General features: G+C 34.2%; 2 long non-coding RNA genes across 2 annotated transcripts; both read right to left on the bottom strand.

Moving 5' to 3' along the window:
• Positions 1-859: 859 nt before the first annotated feature.
• On the bottom strand, positions 860-1,883 carry LOC127879867 (uncharacterized). The gene is made up of 3 exons (XR_008049311.1): positions 1,776-1,883; positions 1,150-1,314; positions 860-1,003 (listed from the first exon to the last, which is right to left on the bottom strand). It is a non-coding gene; the product is annotated as an uncharacterized LOC127879867 (long non-coding RNA).
• A 4,368-nt stretch (positions 1,884-6,251) lies between these two features.
• Positions 6,252-8,316, bottom strand: LOC127879870 (uncharacterized). The gene is made up of 3 exons (XR_008049314.1): positions 8,225-8,316; positions 6,666-6,789; positions 6,252-6,304 (listed from the first exon to the last, which is right to left on the bottom strand). It is a non-coding gene; the product is annotated as an uncharacterized LOC127879870 (long non-coding RNA).
• Positions 8,317-11,180: the final 2,864 nt, after the last annotated feature.

Here is an 11,180-nt window from a genome sequence, read left to right as displayed (position 1 = left end):
TCTAGAAAACAGTACGACAATAACGAAAGAGCGGTAATAGAACTCTTAAATATGTAAAATAACTGCACCAAACATATTTTATATACTTATTATTTCGTTGCATTCAATAAATCTGGAAGACAAGAGTTAAATCTTTTTTCTGAGTTGAACTGTTCTATAAGTTAATCATATATATAATTGGGCCGAGCTCTGTGGAAAAAGGAGTTTAATGCATTTGCGTTAAGTGTCGTAACAGATTGGCGTATGCAGTCCGCACAGGCTCTTCAGGGACGACACTTTCCGCTTTTATGATTATGTTCGTTTAAATTATGTCTCTTCTTAACAAACATCCAGTTTAGGCGGATGTGTCCTGCCTAATTAGACTGTGAGAACTTCACAGCTAATCTGGGACGGCACTTTGCGAACACGCATTAAGCTCCCTTTAACATGCAAATGTATACATCAACGCGGGCATAAAATCATAACTTACTTTCCCGTTTCCGCAAGTGGTTCCGTCCCAAGCCAAATTGAAGGAGTAACTGCTTGTGTCCGGAATAATACACGCCATCAAAGAGCAAATGCTGCTATAAGTATAGTTGTAATAGCCCTGAAACAAATCAATCTTAAACAATATGTACCTTAATCACGTTAACTTTGTAGTCAGCACTGTTTGTATACAGCAAACAAAAGTATCGAACAGTCGAGTAAAAATACGTTGTTGACTTTCAGATTTAGACGAAACATTTCTGATCAATCTGAAGTTCTCAGAAATCATCAAAAGCGGCGATGTTGAGAATTTTCTTGAAGAAATAAGATATCTATATAAGGGGTTTCACAGTGAATACAGAACAACTAAAGCAGACATGCATGCATATTTACCCGATAAAGGGCAGATCCAACACCCTGAATATACTGGCACTGAGTGTCCGGAGGATACACCTGACCGGCAAGGTGACTAAGGTATGGGTTAAGGTCAGATGTGTTGTAGTTCGCGGAACGAGTGGACAGGCAGTTGTTGTTGTTACTGAAACAAATGGAAACACAATTTTTTAACTAACCATAACCAAATAAAAAAACAAATGACGTTGTAACTGTACATTATATTTCATATTTTTACATAATAAAGTATACTATTTATTAAATGTGATTAATGCCAATGCGAGAGTCCACCTCGTGAGTGTCGAAATATATCCTGTAAAGTAACTGATCGAGCAACTCGAAAACTGGAACTGGTTGCGTGTCAGTGTTTGATCTTCGCTAACAGACGTGGACGGTGACATGACGAAGTTGGCATCCGCACACGCGTTACCTGTAGCATCGTGCTGTGCATTCAAACTGGAAGTAAAAGTAATGCATTATTATTCAAAACATAAACGCTTGCATAGTTTTGATCAAGACATGTTTAATAAAAGTTAGATTTAATAACACTGCGGATGAGCACTTGTCTAGCATTTGCTGTTTGTGTTAAATTGTTCAGGCTAATACAGCAGATTGTTACGCCACTGAAAATAAGCTCGTATATCAGTATTGTACTGTGTATCCCACTGCGTACATATGAAAACCGTGTTATGATAAGCCAACTGTGTGCACAGCTGCTAACAGAACATATTTCTTACTGTATCCAAAAAGCTTCTTTGCAATTATGGCTCAACTAGTTTATCAAGTATACCAAAATCAAACGCATGTCAAGCACTAATGGAACTAAAAGTAAATATCCTTCACCGAACATACCAATGTAGTGAATGAAATAACATTATACACATATAGAGTGTTGTATAAGCTATGCATCAACATACTTGTGTCCAAGTTCATGAGCAGCAACTGTTGCAATTATGGCCTTGAACTTGTCTTCGACGATGGAGTATCGATAACTCTCACATGCCCCGGGTGTGTATGCGAGTCCTAAATGAATATACAGGATTTTAACAGAAAAGCTAACAATTGATAAACGTTTGTTAAACGCGTATCCCCACCACATTTAGCCTAATGTGAAGCAAAGTCGAACTGGACTTATGTCTTTCTGATTTAAAATGTATTATGGTTCTACTTTTGTCTATACTAACAAGCACACTATTTATAAGACCCTTAGCTTTTTCTGAATAGTGTTTGGATATACTGCTGCAGCAACTGTAGTTTCGCTTCTTTATATTGGAAAAAAAATGTGTATATTAACACACGTTTCCTCAATAGTTCAACTACCATTCTAATGTAGGTGATCATAATTTATGTCATCAAACTCATGTATTTTCCTACCAAGTAACCATTATACCGAATTGCCGGATTTTAGATCGAAGCGTTTTGACGATATTTTCTTGAAACACATTTGCTGGTACAGCCCACGTAACTTCTATTTGCATTTTCGTATGACAAAGCATACTTAAGATATCGTGCTTAAACGAATCTACTGAGGCAACCCATTCGACCTTAACATTGATATGTAATTCTAAAACTCCATTGGCGTCCTTGTCTTCCAATTAACCATCATATTAATTTGATAAGCTGTATATTAAAACGTTATCTGTCTAGATATTGCGCGGAAACGAATGGTGCGATCGATCGACTGGTGCAAAGAAATATAACGTGGAGGAGCAGAAAAAAATTACTGTGTATATTATCTGAATGTATATCGTTTTTAATAGTTCACGAGCTCAAACACAAGCTTTATAAATAAATGTAAGAAAATACAAAAAAGTCAAACAAACTAACTATTCATATATAAGTTTGATTGACATTAATATTAGTCCCAAGCAAACAACTTGATTAGTTTTATCCTGTCTACGTTTGGGTAATACCATAATAAAAATCACACACTGAAGTGAAAAATTATTTGCGGTTAAAAAAAAAACATGTTTCATTATTATATTTTATAGTGTTTCCAGTAATACTGAGTGATATCGGATTAAGGAAGGGTCGAAGTATTGAGTTGATAACATTTCTAGAACAATGTAATATTTTAAGCGGACTTGCCTGCTGTACTCTCCTGAAATGTTCCGCTTGGAGCTTGTCCCATCTCGTAACTTAAAGTGTAAAGAAATCAGTTAACATCAACAGCGCCAGATATCAACAGTATCGTTATTGACTCAGACAAGGACATAATATATACAGATACAACACGTTTGGTTAACATTGTATTTCGAATATGTCCACAAACTGCAAACAGAAAATTATATCCAGAGACATGCTTTGCTATGAAATCATACGCAGATTGGTAAATGACTTGCTAATACGTAAAAGAATACGTACTTTGAAAACATGATAGCATGGTCGTAGTTGTAAATGTTTCCGAGGTTTGCATTTGCCCAGGTCCTGAATGTGCCGAGAACGGTAGAAGCTAAATATGCTTTGCGTCCGTTAACTTGGAACGACAGTAAATTGTTCTCGATGAACGGTGCGGCAGCAGTCGTCTGAAAATGAGAAAAAAAAAACTTTAAAGTAGTCCCATCTATATAGAATCATATCATTTCGACATATAACATGCAAAATAAGAGTTACATGTGACTATTGTCATAATGAATTATCAGAGACAATATGTGTACATTTTGTACATTCAATAACATTAAATTCCAGCAGCAAAAGAGCGACATTAACAGAAAAGTATATTTGACAAACTTTAACAATAAATCGAAAGAGTTCCTGGGATATTTGTTCTGCATTATGTCAACTAAGCTAGCAAAAATGCGTATTTTACTCGTTTTATCAGACTTGGTGTATGGTGTTCAAACGTGTTATATTAAACAGTCGATGCCATAAGCACTTGGTCTAATACAAGATAGTCATATGCACAATATTATAGCTTTACACACGTTAGACCATATCTCGTTTTTTAAAGCTAAGGAAGTTAAATTATGTACGTGTATAGAGTATGGTGTTAAAGAGAACTTATCATTTGGAAGCCGTTGTCTTTATATATGCTGTAAAATATGAATCTAGGATTTTCAATGGCGAACACGACTAGCCGGATAAAGTCATCACGCGTTACCAGTTGTACCACAAAAACTGACTTCGTAGTAATGCTTATGCGGTACCTTAAGTGCATTTCTAATATAAAATGTACATGGCATTACATATGGGCCGTGCTCTGTGAAAAGGGGGTTTAATGCATGTGCGTAAAGTGTCGTCCCAGATTAGCATGTGCAGTCCGCACAAGCTAATCAGGGACGATACTTTCCGCTTTTATGGTATTTTTGCGTTTAAAGAAAGTCTTTTCCTAGCAAATATCATGTTAACGCGGAAAGTTTCGTCCCTGATTAGCTTGTGCGGACTGCACAGGCTAATCTAGGACTTCACTTTAGGCACATGCATTTAACCCCGTTTTCACAGAGTGCGGCTCATGTGGTCAATATGAGACTGTCATCATCAGGACTGGCAGATACATGACGATATTTAATTCACAAAGACCCGATATCATGGTGTTAAGGGAAAAACACTTTTAAATTATATAAATTCACGGAATATATATGGGCTTATTTTATTCATCATTTTAGATAGATCTACTTATTTTAAACGTGCTTTAATCAGTTGCATGAAGGAGAAAGCCCTGTCAAAATTGCAGACTTTGTATAAAACTAGTATTTTACTTGCAATTAGTCACATACACAGAGATATCAATATGTACTTCGACAATTAAGACATTATTAGATCTAAACAAACATGAATAAATAAAAGATATTAAGACCAAGTTATTCGTTGTACTGCGTAGACGCACAAAACCAAACATTATGTCTAAGTGTCGCATGAACATATCTGCTACGTAGAAAATAGTGCCAAGCATACGAGAATGGACCATTAAAGCACACTACATGTGTACATTATAGTTGATGTTTTCTCAAACGATTAATTCTCCAATTGCATTCCTCGGAAATATCTATCAATAAACATGCTTTATGATAAAAAAACATGTGAATCGGACAAAGCTGAAAAATGAGCAGAATACGTTATGTTTTCGATTTCTGCAGTGAGCATTTTGTGTAACCACTACGAAAAGTCCATTTATATATGCGGGCCAGAAAATGCACTGGATATCAACTTAGGTCTCAAAATAGGTTAAGTGTGTGACAGTTAAAGTAATAATAGAACAATTGAACGTTTGCGATGAATATATTAATAAAACCGAGTGGTTAAACCCACCCTACCTCTGCTATGTAGATACCGGCGTACCGCAGCGAGATAAAGTAACCGGAACCAGTGACGCTCTCGAATCGGATGTTCATCTGGTGAACAATTTATTAAAAAGTTTATTTGCAAATATTGGATTAATTAATTGCATGGCAAGCAAAATATATTATAAGTATCTTATTTTGTATTCTTACACAGTGTTTTACATGTTATAAAAGTATCATTTCACAGATTTTCAAATGACAATTATTCTCGATTTGTATTATAGGTTGCAATTATTAACCAATTTATCTTTAGAGATATTGCCGATTAAAATGAAAATGATGTTAATTTATTTTATTATTTGGAGCTGTGTTGAACCCTTATTTATAACACTTTCAATTTAATAACATCTTCAACTTCTAGTATCTAGTAAATCAAATAATTGCAATAGTGTTTATTGGAAAATTAAAATGCATTAGTGTGCACAATACATCACGAACTACGTTTATTACCAATATCTTAAGAGTTGAGGCGGTAGTATGAACATTAAATAATTGGTTGCATTTCGTACTTGAAATGAATTTGCAAATTATAGAACGAACTATGTGTACCATCCATGTCGAAAGAGTTGCGGCGAAAGTATATAATTATATTGAAGCAATCTGCACTAAATCGTGTTTAACTATTCAAAGGGAATTGAAATATTTATCATCAATCATCTTTATATTTGATTGACAGTTTAAGGCCGCACCTAGTAATAATGAATTTCTTTTATTTAATAAGACACATTCATTGCGTAGGGTATTTTAGGTACATTAAGGTAAACCCGGATGTCAACATATAAAAAGACCGGCTTACTCATTAAAATGAATATAGGATTCATGAGATTTTATAATTATTATGTCGTTTTACTAATTATTGAAAATTTGGTTGCTCATACGTGTATACAGATGCATATGGGTATCTGGAGCTACAATGTTCGTGTATGACCTGAAGTCCAACTTCATAGGATGTAGCACGATTAAGTGCAATGTTTAGATGTCTTCCATCAATCATGGATTAAACAGGACGGACGGGAAGCAATAAAAATTCCAAAAGCAAAATACATCATATTTATACTGTTTATATGCATCTTACCGCGCTTAATACAAATGCGTAGAACTGTTTGATGGTACTCAGTGTCTGTGATTTTCTGGACGACTCTGTTCCCGTTGTTTGGCTGTACCAACTATTGTTAAACATAAACAAATATAACTGACTAAGGTCTATATAAGGCATTAATAAACATATACTTGACGCAATAACATATGCGATGTGTCTTTGTAAGGAATAGGTTTTGTCATATTATCGATGAATGATTAACAAAAGATATTAATATTCTATTATTTTCATATATGCGCGAAGAGAACAAATACATAATTCAATATCACCATCTTTCATGCTTTTCTTCCGTTTGTTGAAACTTTTAGAGATTTTGAAAGTGGAGAATTTTGAAATTTGCATGAGTATTTAACTGCTTAAAAGTTTGTTATAAAGTTTGTACGATTCAGTTCTGCCGTTGCCAAAGACAAAGAAACTTATATGCGTACAGTGAATACAATGAGAAGTCGATGACAAAGAAGAGTTCCACCTCGTACGCGGTGCTCTGTCGCTTGTTCCGAAGATATTCGCCGTCAGAGATATTTGACATTGTCTTCTTAAACAAGTCTCGATCTGCAGTGCATTAATACATATTAAAAATGCACTTAGTCTGTAAATTCACATAAATTATAACAAGTTTGCAAATATACGTTCTAAGAATGTTTTTCACTTGATCAGATGTATGCTTGCCTAGGTTCAAGATAGTAATATTATAAATATTATATTCATAAGTCAAGTACATTATTGCACTCAGATTATGAATATGAAAACATGATGTATCTAAATTTAAACAATTCTAGACGTTTCAATTATAATTTTATTTTACAAAACGATACATATAATATAAACATATTTATTTAGTTTGCAACTCTTTGGTGTTTTCCAGATGCTTCGTACATTAAGACGTGTCTACATGTGACTAAACTTAGATGTTAATTCACAATACAAGTGAGTTATATTTAAATTGGTTCTGACCGTGTTTCTCCTGTATTTTTTGGGAAAACAAAACTAGTAAATGTGTCAGAGGATTGCAAAACAAAACAATTATATCATTCAAGCTGAAAGGAAATTTAAAAAACGAAAAGAGCCCTATTAAAAAAACATGTTTCCATAAACACAATTACTACCTGCAGTGAAGTGATATTTTGAGCTAATAAGACATTTTTGTGCGAGATATACAACATCTTAAAAAGCAAATTTACATACACTGGTATAAATGATTAGTATGGAAAGTTCAATTTGTCTAAGGGTGTTTCCATTATTATGTTGTTGAGTATAGTATTTTACGTGTGATGATATATTCTAAAGAAAACCAGCATGAATTATATGACAAAAGTTCAAGGTGCGCATAAGTTAATATGATTGCGTCGCTAAGTTACCTTTATTAAGCTCTTTTTGCAATTTAAAGTAAATATATTTATTTCATCAAAACGTGTTTAATATTCATTTATATTTTCCACCTCAGGCGTTTCAATGAGTTCGTGTTGGGACAGTTAAATATAAAAGATTATTTACGAAATAGCCAAAATAAAAACTAAATAGTATTTTTATTTAAAAAACAACAACACTTAAATAGCTATACAAAGACTACAGCTGGTTTATGTATATCCGATTCGCTTTTAAAGGACTCGACTCTATCTGACAGGGCGGCAACCATCATCAGTCGAAACGGAATGTAGCACATAATGCATTAACAACAAAATTGATACCAAGTGAGAATCAAATAAGGTTTAAATACCGTTTTCGTCAAATACTACATCTTATTCTTTTAAAAGCCGGCGCATTTTGTGCTAAGCAAATAAAAAAAACATAATGTTAAACAATATAAATTAAAAAGATTATGTGGTACAGACAAAGTCGAGTTCAAAAAGTTCTACAGTCATATCTAGACCCCGAATGTTGAAACAGACGAAGCCAAAAACCAAGTGTATAACAATCAAATTCAAATAAACTGTCACATTCAAATTCCTGAGTTAAATTAAGTAAAAACATTATAATGGGAATATACCGAACGCTGGGTTAACAAGGAAGTCCGTCTCTGTTGGGTGAACGTCTTTAACGGGCGCCAGGGTGTGACTTCCGGTTGCACGGTCGGGTGGCTTCACGAGGAACTGGGTTTCGCCCGTAACGAACGTGCCAAACTGTGTAAAAAATATATTGGTAACGTATACAAAATCTGACCCAAACATCGCACCGCCATGGATATCATAAATAATGTACATAATGAATTATTCCCACTGCGCAATATGCTAACGAAATTCCATTAATGCTTTTCGTACGCCCGTGCGACCATCGGTCAGTGTGTTTGTCCGTTTGTACATTTGTCTTTCCAGAACAATTTTGTGTTTGCTCCCTTTGCGCTATAGACTTTAAAGAAATTTTCATTAAAAATTCCTGATATGTTTTGGGCATTGCGATAATGTTAGAAGGCATGCGTTAGTTATACAGTCTGCTTGTGAATGTCGTACGTCAATATAAAAGATTTTGGCATTTGTTTTCGAGTCCGCTCCATATCGCCTATAAACGTTTGTTGATTTTCATAAGACCTGTTGCAAATATTAAACACGCATTGAGACGATTTGCAAAAACACGAGTCACTCACGCTGACTCGGTCTGCAGTTCGGATTTTAACCAAAAAAAAAAATGTGCTATTAATTTACGACGACAAATTATTTGCTAACATTCGCATATAATTGTGTCATATGGTTTTATGACTGTAACTTCTAACGTTCAAAACATCTTTTCATTTACTTTATAGAGCTCCGATTCATTCTGTTTAGAGGTTTATTGACGCATTAAACACATGCTTTCACGTTTTTTAAGCAAACCATTAATTCTGCAATAAAAACAACTCCATTATTCTATCCGACATATGAATCGTATCTTTTTATCTCTGTTTGACTTACAGCTGTTCCATCTTTACGACTTTGTGAAGTTGTCAAGTTTTTAAAGTTTACAACATTGCATAATGCTAAAATGAAATAATGTGTATCGTATTAGAATAGTGTATTCGTTTTCACCATTAGCCAATATAGCGTCTTTGGAACCAACGCCATTGTATTGAGGTCTGTAGTTGTTGCATTAATTTCCTAATTCAGCAATCTCACTTACTTGCATTGGACATACATTCCCGTATTATCTTTTCGCAAAAAAATATAACGTTTAGGGATAAGTAAATCACAAACAATAAGTCTAAACAAGACTATTGCCAAGCAATAAAAGTCCCCTATCGGTAAAACTCCACCATTTTCAGCAATATTTCTAATCAATTGTTGCCATAGCAACAAGTATTCTTGACGCATGAACAAAATGAAATGACGTGCATAATCCCCATTTTGCCATCTGTCCATGTTAAAAATGTCATGAAAAAAATATGAAGAACTTTTCAAGTTATCGCAGGATCCAGAAACGTGTGAAGCCTGACAGACACACAGGCACACAGAGCGCAAACATTTGACCGGTAGGGGACTAAACAAATATAGATTACTATTCTTACAAAATCGAATGACTGCGCCCCGCTTCCATCGCCTGCCATCGGCCTCTCCCAAACCATGAACACAGCCTCCTGTGTGCGGTCTTCATAGTAAGCGACTTTCTGTCAACGTAATATATCAGTTGCTATAATTGTATTGATACCTTTGTACGAACATAATTCCATACATATATATATTAGTTGAACCACGACATAAGCAGTATATATATGCTTAGGTCAGTTGTATAATCAGTTTATAAATAATGCTATCATTAATCATGCTATCCTTTATAACAAAAAATCGCCATTGGTGTAATTTATAATAAACTTCAGAAAATGGGTTAATACAATTAATCAAAGTAGTTCAACCAATGCCTCAACATGTTTGTATGATATTTACCAAATGCATTTTGTTAAAAAATATATATATTGGCAGTCTCATACAGATTCATTATCACATACCTGAGGGTCAATAACCCTATATGACCTCAGTTTTCCCGCGTGATTAAGTACTACTGGGACGTCATCAATGACGTTATCAATTCGATGTAGATTGATGTTGGATATTCCATTCGACGAGGAGAAGTTGGCTTCTATGTCAAACGGGAATATGTCCGCCGACCGTTTATGACGATCATTTGTTTTTATTTGAATTGTCACGATATCTGAAATACAATAAATTATGTCATCAAAAATTATGTTTAAATCCGATATGAGTGCTTGCAGCAAGAAGAAGAAATGCGTGATTGTCGGTGTTTCGAAAAAAAAGAACTATCTATCATCAGGCCAAGTAAAATAAATCACGAATCTGGTCTTCTGAAAAAATACAAACGTTTTGTTGCCAAAACTAATATTTTCATCCTAAACAAGAATATCAATGTATTTCATGTGCGCTACATCTACTCATAGATAGTGTATGTTAACTCGTCAAGGACACCTAATATGAATACAAATCATCTTCCCATTTTGCATACTATATTGTATTTAAATCGGGGTTATTTTAATTTGGCCCAAGAATATTGTGGCTTTTAGCTTCAGTCGGATATGTGGTCCCAAATATGCGATGAACTCTTTAGATTGCATTATTGAGATCATGCTCTCTACGTTTATAATATGAAGTATTAACTAGACATAATACAAAACGAAAGCAGTTATGTTTCATTCATGTATTCAGGTTTAGGCTACATAATTCCGTTTCTGTTTAAAGTAACGATACCTATCAAAGATATCAACGAGTCTAAAAACTTAAGATATCTATTTCGAATACATCGGTTATCTTACATTTATTTTATGGCAATATAGGTTCTCTTGTACCGATGGTTTGAATGTGATGATAAAAGTAAATAACTTTAAGATCACGGTTGTACACAAGGACTAGCCTGGAAAATACGGAACCTTACCATTTATTTACAATTTCAACTCCGTATGTTTATTATAAAGGTTTATAAGGTTATCTACCATGAAAATCAAATACTGTCACCTTTACTTTTTA

The sequence above is a fragment of the Dreissena polymorpha genome, chromosome 4 (assembly GCF_020536995.1).
Source record: "Dreissena polymorpha isolate Duluth1 chromosome 4, UMN_Dpol_1.0, whole genome shotgun sequence".
In the NCBI taxonomy this organism is placed as follows: Eukaryota; Metazoa; Mollusca; class Bivalvia; order Myida; family Dreissenidae; genus Dreissena; species Dreissena polymorpha.
This window is presented reverse-complemented; position numbering and strand designations above follow the sequence as displayed.